The sequence below is a fragment of the Canis aureus genome, unplaced genomic scaffold, assembly GCF_053574225.1.
Source record: "Canis aureus isolate CA01 unplaced genomic scaffold, VMU_Caureus_v.1.0 ptg000220l_RagTag, whole genome shotgun sequence".
In the NCBI taxonomy this organism is placed as follows: domain Eukaryota; kingdom Metazoa; phylum Chordata; class Mammalia; order Carnivora; family Canidae; genus Canis; species Canis aureus.
The window spans coordinates 10,542-19,753 of NW_027554489.1; the positions used below are offsets into that span (position 1 = coordinate 10,542).

A 9,212-nucleotide genomic window follows, 5' to 3' on the forward strand; every position below is an offset into this window, starting at 1 on the left:
TGGGTCATTAGGTGTTGTCATGTAAGTATAGACTTACTAGTAAGGTAAAGACATAGGCTTGAATTAAGGCAACAGCAAACTCTAGAATCGTAAATAGAATTAAAATAATAAAAGTGATGAAAGCTGTGGTCGCGCTAATATTAATAAGAGCTAAGGTAGCCCCTCCAATCAAATGGATTAGGAGGTGTCCTGCAGTAATATTGGCGGTTAATCGAACGGCTAGAGCTATGGGTTGAATGAATAGACTAATAGTTTCGATGATTACTAGTATTGGAATTAGGGGAAGAGGGGTGCCTTGGGGTAGAAAGTGTGCCAAGGATGCTTTGGTCTTATAGCGGAAACCGGTAATTACTGTCCCTGCTCATAGGGGGATTGCTATTCCGAGGTTTATAGAGAGTTGTGTCGTGGGCGTAAATGAGTGGGGTAGTAGTCCAAGTAGGTTAGTTGAACCAATGAATAGAATTAGTGATATAAGTATGAGAGCTCAGGTTCGTCCCTTTTGATTATGAATTGCTAGTATTTGTTTTGATGTTAATTGAATTAATCATTGCTGAATGGAGATTAACCGATTATTGATTAGGCGATTGGGTGCTGGGAATAAAATGGAAGGGAATATGACGATCAGTACTACAATAGGGAGACCTATTATTGAGGGGGCAGCGAAAGAGGCGAATAAATTTTCGTTCATTTGTTTTCTCAAGGATTATGTTGACTAGTGATTTTAGTAGACTTGGTTATTGGGTTTTCCGGGTAGTGGTGATTTGAAATTTTTAGTTGGAATAGAATGAAGAGGGTGAGAAATATTGAAAAGATTATAATAAATCAGGTGGATGTGTCTAGCTGTGGCATTTCATTAAGGGGAGGTTAAAACTCCCAGTCTTTAACTTAAAAGGTTAATGCTTTATAGCTTCTTAATGAGTAAGTCTAGTCTAGGTTATACTATTAAGGCAGATCAGGTTTCAAAATAAGATAGGGGGACTATTTCAAGAACAATGGGTATAAAGCTATGGTTAGATCCGCAGATTTCAGAGCACTGGCCATAATACAGTCCCGGTCGTATGGCTATAAGGGTGGTTTGGTTTAGTCGTCCTGGAATAGCGTCAGTTTTTAGACCTAGTGATGGAACAGCTCATGAATGCAAAACGTCTTCTGAAGAAATAAGTATTCGGATGGTTATTTCTATTGGGAGGACAACTCGGTTGTCTACTTCTAATAGTCGGAGTTCTCCTGGCTTTAATTCTTGTGTTGGGATTATGTAGGAGTCAAAGTTTAAGTCTTCATAATCAGTATATTCATAGCTTCAGTATCATTGGTGGCCTATTGTTTTCACGGTTAAAGAGGGGTTATTGATTTCGTCTATTATATAAAGGATTCGGAGGGAAGGTAGAGCGATTAGGATTAGGATAATGGCGGGTAGGATAGTTCATACTGTTTCTACTTCCTGTGCGTCTATTGTGCTTGTATGAGTTAATTTTGTAGTCAATATTAGGGAAATGATGTAGAGAACTAAAGAACTGATTAAGAATACAATTATTAGTGTATGGTCATGAAAATGAAGTAGCTCCTCTATAATAGGGGAGGTTGCGTCCTGTAATCCGAGTTGAAATGGGTACGCCATAGAGGTATATAGGGGTTTCACCTATAATTTAACCTTGACAAAGTTATGTAATATTTTACTAATACCTCCTGATTGAGAAAGACATAGTGGTTATGACATTGGCTTGAAACCAATTTTAGGGGGTTCGATTCCTTCCTTTCTTATTTTTGGATTACATATGTAGGTTCTTCGAACGTGTGATATGGAGGGGGACATCCATGTAGTCATTCAATATTAGTTGTAGTAAGTTCTACTATAGCAACTTCTCGTTTGGATGCAAAGGCCTCTCAGATTATAAAAATTATAAGCATCACCGCTGTAAGCGAGATAAACGATCCTATAGAGGAGACGGTATTTCAGGTGGTATATGCATCTGGATAGTCAGAGTACCGACGAGGTATTCCGGATAAACCTAGGAAATGCTGAGGGAAGAAAGTTATATTTACTCCCACAAATATAATTGTAAAGTGAATCTTTGCTCAAGTATCGTTAAGAGTATAACCTGAGAATAAGGGGAATCAGTGGGCAAATCCTCCCATAATGGCAAAAACTGCTCCCATTGAGAGCACATAGTGAAAATGAGCTACAACATAATACGTATCATGAAGAACGATGTCTAAGGACGAATTAGCTAGGACAATGCCTGTTAGCCCGCCTACTGTGAATAAGAAAATAAACCCTAAAGCTCATAGCATAGCTGGAGATCATTTAATATTGCCTCCGTGAAGTGTTGCCAGTCAACTAAATACTTTTACTCCTGTTGGAATAGCGATAATTATAGTGGCGGATGTGAAGTATGCTCGTGTGTCTACGTCTATTCCTACAGTAAACATATGGTGAGCTCATACGATAAAGCCTAAAAACCCAATAGATATTATTGCCCATACTATTCCTATATAGCCGAAAGGCTCTTTTTTCCCTGAGTAGTAAGTGACAATGTGAGAAATTATTCCGAACCCTGGCAGGATAAGAATGTAAACTTCAGGATGTCCGAAGAATCAGAATAAGTGTTGATATAGGATAGGGTCTCCTCCTCCAGCGGGATCGAAAAATGTCGTATTAAGATTACGGTCTGTTAAAAGTATTGTAATTCCAGCAGCCAGTACAGGCAGGGATAGTAGGAGTAGAACTGCTGTAATTAGTACTGATCATACAAATAGGGGGGTTTGATACTGGGATATTGCAGGGGGTTTTATGTTGATAATAGTAGTAATGAAATTAATTGCCCCTAAAATAGAAGAGACTCCGGCTAAATGTAAGGAGAAAATTGTAAGATCAACGGATGCTCCTGCATGGGCCAGATTGCCAGCCAGTGGGGGGTAAACGGTCCACCCCGTTCCTGCACCTGCTTCTACCATAGAAGATGCTAATAGTAGAAGAAAAGATGGAGGAAGAAGTCAGAAGCTCATGTTATTTATTCGGGGGAATGCCATGTCCGGAGCACCAATTATTAATGGCACTAGTCAGTTTCCAAAGCCCCCAATTATAATGGGCATGACTATGAAGAAGATTATTACGAAAGCATGGGCGGTTACGACGACGTTATAAATTTGATCGTCGCCTAGTAAAGTACCGGGCTGACCTAGTTCGGCTCGGATGAGGAGGCTCAAGGCAGTGCCTACTATGCCGGCTCATGCTCCAAATAGTAAGTATAAAGTACCAATATCTTTGTGATTAGTAGAGAACAGTCATCGGTTAATGAACATAGGTAAAATGGCTGATAAAAGCATTAGACTGTAAATCTAAAAATAGAGGTTTAAGTCCTCTTTTTGCCAAGCTCTGTGGTGAATTTTCATATTGAATTGCAAATTCAAAGAAGCAGCCTAGACGCCGCCGGGGCTTCTCCCGCCTTTTTTTTCTACGCGGCGGGAGAAGGTAGATTGAAGCCAGTTACTAGGGTATTTAGCTGTTAACTAAAATTTCGTGAGGTAGAAGCTCACCAATCTAGGGAGGGCTTAGCTTAATTAAAGTGTTTGATTTGCATTCAATTGATGTAAGATAGATTCTTGCAGCCCTTAGAGGTGATTTGGTCAGGGGTTAAGTGTATAGCACTTGCTTAGAGCTTTGAAGGCTCTTGGTCTGGTCTAACCTAAACTCCTAGTCCAAGACTGATAATATAGGTGTTAGCGGGAGTAGTATAGTTGAGATAATGATTAAGGGGGGTAGTAGGGTTGCCTTTTTTGTGTACTCGAATTGTCATTTTATTTTTATGTTATTTGTGGACGGGAATATGGTAAGTGCGGTGCTATATGTGAGTCGCAGGTAGAAATATAAGTTAAGTAGAGCGGTGATGGCTATTAGTGTTGGAATAATAATTATGTTATTTTTTGTTAATTCTTGAATAATTATTCATTTAGGGATGAAGCCAGATAATGGGGGTAGTCCTCCTAGGGATAATATTAAGATTAAGATTATGGAGGTGATTAGGGGAAATTTATTTCATATGTGGGATAAGGATAAGGTTGTGGTGGATGAGTTTAATATGAATAGTATGAAGGTAGATAGTGTTATTAGAATATATAAAGTTAAGTTTAGGATTATTATTGTAGGGTTGTAAATAATGATAGCGGCTATTCAGCCTATGTGGGCAATGGAGGAGTATGCTATGATTTTTCGTAGTTGAGTTTGATTTAGTCCGCCTCAGCCTCCTACTAGAACGGATGCGAGGGCTATTAGTATAAGAAGGTTGGTGTTAATTGATGGGGAGATTTGATATAGGATGGATATAGGTGCGATTTTTTGTCATGTTAGTAGGATTATTCCTGATATAAGTGTTACTCCTTGTGCTACTTCGGGAACTCAGAAGTGGAATGGAGAAGGCCTAGTTTTATTGTTAGGGCGGTGGTTATTATGATGGATGCGATGGGGTTTGAGATTTTTGAGATTACTCATTGGCCGGAGTAAAGAAGGTTAATGGTGACTCCTATTATTAGTAATATTGAGGCAGTAGCTTGTGTAAGAAAATATTTTGTAGAGGCTTCTATGGCTCGTGGATTATACTTTTTTATGAGGATAGGGATGATGGCTAGCATGTTTATTTCGAATCCAATTCAGATCAGTAATCAGTGCGAGCTTAGTATGACGATTATGGTCCCTGCCATGATAGTTGCTATAATAATAGTGAGAATAGGGGGTTTTATTAGTACGGGAAGGGTATAAACCAACATTTTCGGGGTATGGGCCCGATAGCTTAATTTAGCTGACCTTACTGTAGAATATAGTGTAAGTTTGGTAGCACGAAGATCTTTGAATTCTTAAGATTAGGTTCGAAGCCTATTATTCTAGAAATAAGAGGATTTAAACCTCTATTATTTACTCTATCAAAGTAACTCTTTTATCAGACATATTTCTTATGTTTGGGGTGGGATACTCGCGGTAATAATGGGTAAGGCAACATGTCATATGCATAGGGCTAAAGTTAGGGGTAGAAAATTTTTTCACAATAAGTGTATTAATTGATCATAGCGGAATCGAGGGTATGATGCTCGAATTCATAGGAAGCAGATAGTTAGTAAGAGGGTTTTTATAGTGAAGTTAATAGAGTAGAGTTCTGGTATAAATGGGTTGTGGAATGCACCGAAGAATAGAATTGTTGTGAGGATATTTATTATAATGATATTTGCGTACTCTGCTAGAAAGAATAGGGCAAAAGGACCCGCTGCATACTCTACGTTAAATCCAGAAACTAGTTCGGATTCTCCTTCAGTTAAGTCGAAGGGGGCTCGGTTAGTTTCTGCTAGAGTAGAAATGAATCATATCATGGCTAGGGGCCAGGCCGGAAAGATTAGTCATATATGTTCTTGGGTGATAATTAGTGTGGATAGTGTAAATGACCCGTTTATTAGGAGGACTGATAGGAGAATGATTGCTAGTGTTACTTCATATGAGATTGTTTGAGCTACTGCTCGGAGGGCTCCGATTAGAGCGTATTTGGAGTTTGAGGCTCATCCTGACCAAAGGATGGAGTATACGGCGAGACTTGATATTGCTAGTATGAATAGGACTCCTAAGTTTATATTAATGAGTGGGTAGGGCATTGGGAGAGGGATTCATATAGTTAGGGCTAGTGATAGAGCTAGAATGGGGGCTAGAATGAATATTGATATGGAGGATGTAAGTGGTCGTAGAGGTTCTTTTGTGAAGAGTTTTACTGCATCTGCGATTGGTTGAAGGAGGCCGTAGGGGCCTACGATATTAGGCCCTTTTCGAAGTTGTATGTAGCCTAAGACTTTTCGTTCAACGAGGGTGAGGAAGGCTACGGCAAGAAGGATTGGGATGATAAGAGAGATAATGTTGATAAAGAACATTTTGTTAGGGAGAGGAATTGAACCTCTGATAATAAAGGTTTAAGTTTTACGCAGTTACCGGGCTCTGCCACCCTAACAAAGCCCCTTTTCTCGGGCTTATGAGGAGATAAACTGGTTAGATTGAGTTGACTTCATCTATTAGTTTTAAGGCGCCTTTGTGAGGTAGGCCTTACATCCCTTGTCCTTTCGTACTGGGGGAGGTTATATAATAGATAGAAACCGACCTGGATTACTCCGGTCTGAACTCAGATCACGTAGGACTTTAATCGTTGAACAAACGAACCCTTAATAGCTGCTGCACCATTAGGATGTCCTGATCCAACATCGAGGTCGTAAACCCTATTGTCGATATGGACTCTTGAATAGGATTGCGCTGTTATCCCTAGGGTAACTTGTTCCGTTGATCAAAAATTATTGGATCAATAAGTGATGTTATATTTTGACTTGTGGGTCTAAATTTTAATCACTCGGGAGTTTTTTTATATTCCGAGGTCACCCCAACCTAAATTGCTAACCCACAATAATGGTGTAATGTTATGCCTTGTAGGTATTTAGTATCCATAAGTTTGGGTTAGTTAATTAAAGCTCCATAGGGTCTTCTCGTCTTATTGTGGCATTCCCGCCTCTTCACGGGAAGGTCAATTTCACTGATTGGGAATAAGAGACAGTTAAACCCTCGTGTGGCCATTCATACAAGTCCTTATTTAGAGAACAAATGATTATGCTACCTTTGCACGGTCAGGATACCGCGGCCGTTAAACAAGTGTCACTGGGCAGGCAGTGCCTCCAATACTAGAAATGCTGGAGGTGATGTTTTTGGTAAACAGGCGGGGTTTGTGTTTGCCGAGTTCCTTTTACTCCTTTTAATCTTTCCTTAAATGCATGCCTGTGTTGGGTTAACAATAGGGTAGATAAGTATTTCATTTTTGGGTTGATATTATCAGATTGTTAACTATCAGTGGTCTATCCGTTTCTGATATAAGCTTATGCGGGGAGAAAATAGTTCTTGTTACTCATACTAGCATTGTTGCTTCTATATTTAAATAGAATGGCCCAGGAGGTATAATTAGGAGTTGATGTAATATGATTGGGATTAAGTTATATTGTTTGTTGAGCTGGAACGCTTTCTCAATTGGTGGCTGCTTTTAAGCCAACTATGGTGATGTTAGTATATACTCTCTAATAAAGGTTGTATCCTGATTCTAAGAAGCTGTACCTTCTTAGACTATATTTTAAATTTACATTAAAATTTTGTTTTTTTTTAGGTAAATTTAAAGTTGAACTAAAATTCTGTTTGTGGGCAACCAGCTATCACCAGGCTCGTTAGGCTTTTCACCTCTACCCACAAATCTTCTCACTATTTTGCTACATAGATGAGTTGATCCTTTTAGATTGTTTATGGGTAGCTCGTCTGGTTTCGGGGAGCTTAGCTTAAGTTCTCTTTGTTAAGTCGTTTCTGGCTAGTTCATTATGCAAAAGGTAAAAGGGGTAATCTTTGCTGTTTAATACTGTTAAGATGTCTTTCATCATTCCCTTACGGTACTATCTCTATCGCTCCAATTAAAATTTCTATCTCCTATACTTTTATTATTTAACTAAATGTTTTACTTTATATGTCTGTGATACTTAAGTTTGGGGTTAGTTGGGCTAGCTTTTGTTCAAAGTGGTCATAAGTAATGAAATCTTCTGGGTGTAGGCCAGACGCTTTAGTTAAGCTACACTTTGATTAATCCAAGCACACCTTCCGGTATGCTTACCTTGTTACGACTTGTCTCCTCTTGTGTCTTAGTTAAGTTAATATGGTTATGGTTGTGTCTTATTACTTGAGGAGGGTGACGGGCGGTGTGTGCGTGCTTCATGGCCCTATTCAATTAAGCTCTCTATTCTTAATTTACTACTAAATCCTCCTTCAGTTTTTAATTTCATAAAAACGTTCGTGGAATGTTCTTGGGTAGAAAATGTAGCCCATTTCTTCCCACCCCATAAGTTACACCTTGACCTAACTTTTTTATGTAAAATGATTGTGCTTACTATTCTACCTTTTGAGGGTTTGCTGAAGATGGCGGTATATAGACTGAATTAGCAAAGGGTGGTGAGGTTTATCGGGGTTTATCGATTATAGAACAGGCTCCTCTAGAGGGATATAAAGCACCGCCAAGTCCTTTGAGTTTTAAGCTATTGCTAGTAGTCCTCTGGCGAATTATTTTGTTGTAAAATTATCTATGTTTAGGGCTAAGCATAGTGGGGTATCTAATCCCAGTTTGGGTCTTAGCTATCGTGTAGTCAGATTATTATAAAGTCACTTTCGTGGTCTATTTTATGGTAACTGTAGCTTTTTACGGCTTAGTTAAGTTTTAACTTTAGTGCAAAGGTATCTTAAACACGCTTTACGCCGTGGGCCTATTAGTTTGGGTTAATCGTATGACCGCGGTGGCTGGCACGAAATTTACCAACCCTTTTTAGTATGGCTTAGTCAAACTTTCGTTTATGGCTTAATTTTTATCACTGCTGTATCCCGTGGGGGTGTGGCTTAGCAAGGTGTTATGAGCTACTTAAGAGTGTGCTTGATACCTGCTCCTTTAGATCACTGCTGATTTTAAGGGCATTCTCACTGGGGCGTGGAGACTTGCATGTGTAAGTCTACTAAGAACTAATAGGAAGGCTAGGACCAAACCTTTGTGTTTATGGAGTCGTGCGACTCATCTTGGCATTTTCAGTGCCTTGCTTTATTAATTAAGCTACATTAACTTATACTGAAATTGTAGTGTGTATAATAAATAAAATACATAGTAAATATGAGAGGAAAAAAAAAGGGGATGCTATCTATAGATAGACCACGAGATCGAATGCGTGTAAGACTGTTGTGTTAAGTTAACTAGAGTAGCAATACATTTGTATACAATTTAAATAAAGCTTGTGAGTATTGTATGCACTTAGTCCTGTTTTTGGGGTTTGGCAGGACATAAATAAGTGTATAATAGATGACATGAGTTTATGGGGGGTAAGGGGGGTTTGTATAAGTTAACTTAATGTCTTGCGCGTGTACGTACGTGTACACACGTGTACGTACGTGTACACACGTGTACGTACGTGTACACACGTGTACGTACGTGTACACACGTGTACGTACGTGTACACACGTGTACGTACGTGTACACACGTGTACGTACGTGTACACACGTGTACGTACGTGTACGTACGTGTACGTACGTGTACGTACGTGTACACACGTGTACGTACGTGTACACACGTGTACGTACGTGTACACACGTGTACGTACGTGTACACACGTGTACGTACGTGTACAC

The 9,212-nt window shown here is 39.3% G+C and overlaps 1 pseudogene; it reads right to left on the bottom strand.

The window, feature by feature from the left end:
* Positions 1-7,628: 7,628 nt before the first annotated feature.
* LOC144309861 (18S ribosomal RNA) lies at positions 7,629-8,583 on the bottom strand (annotated as a pseudogene).
* Between the last annotated feature and the right edge of the window lie 629 nt (positions 8,584-9,212).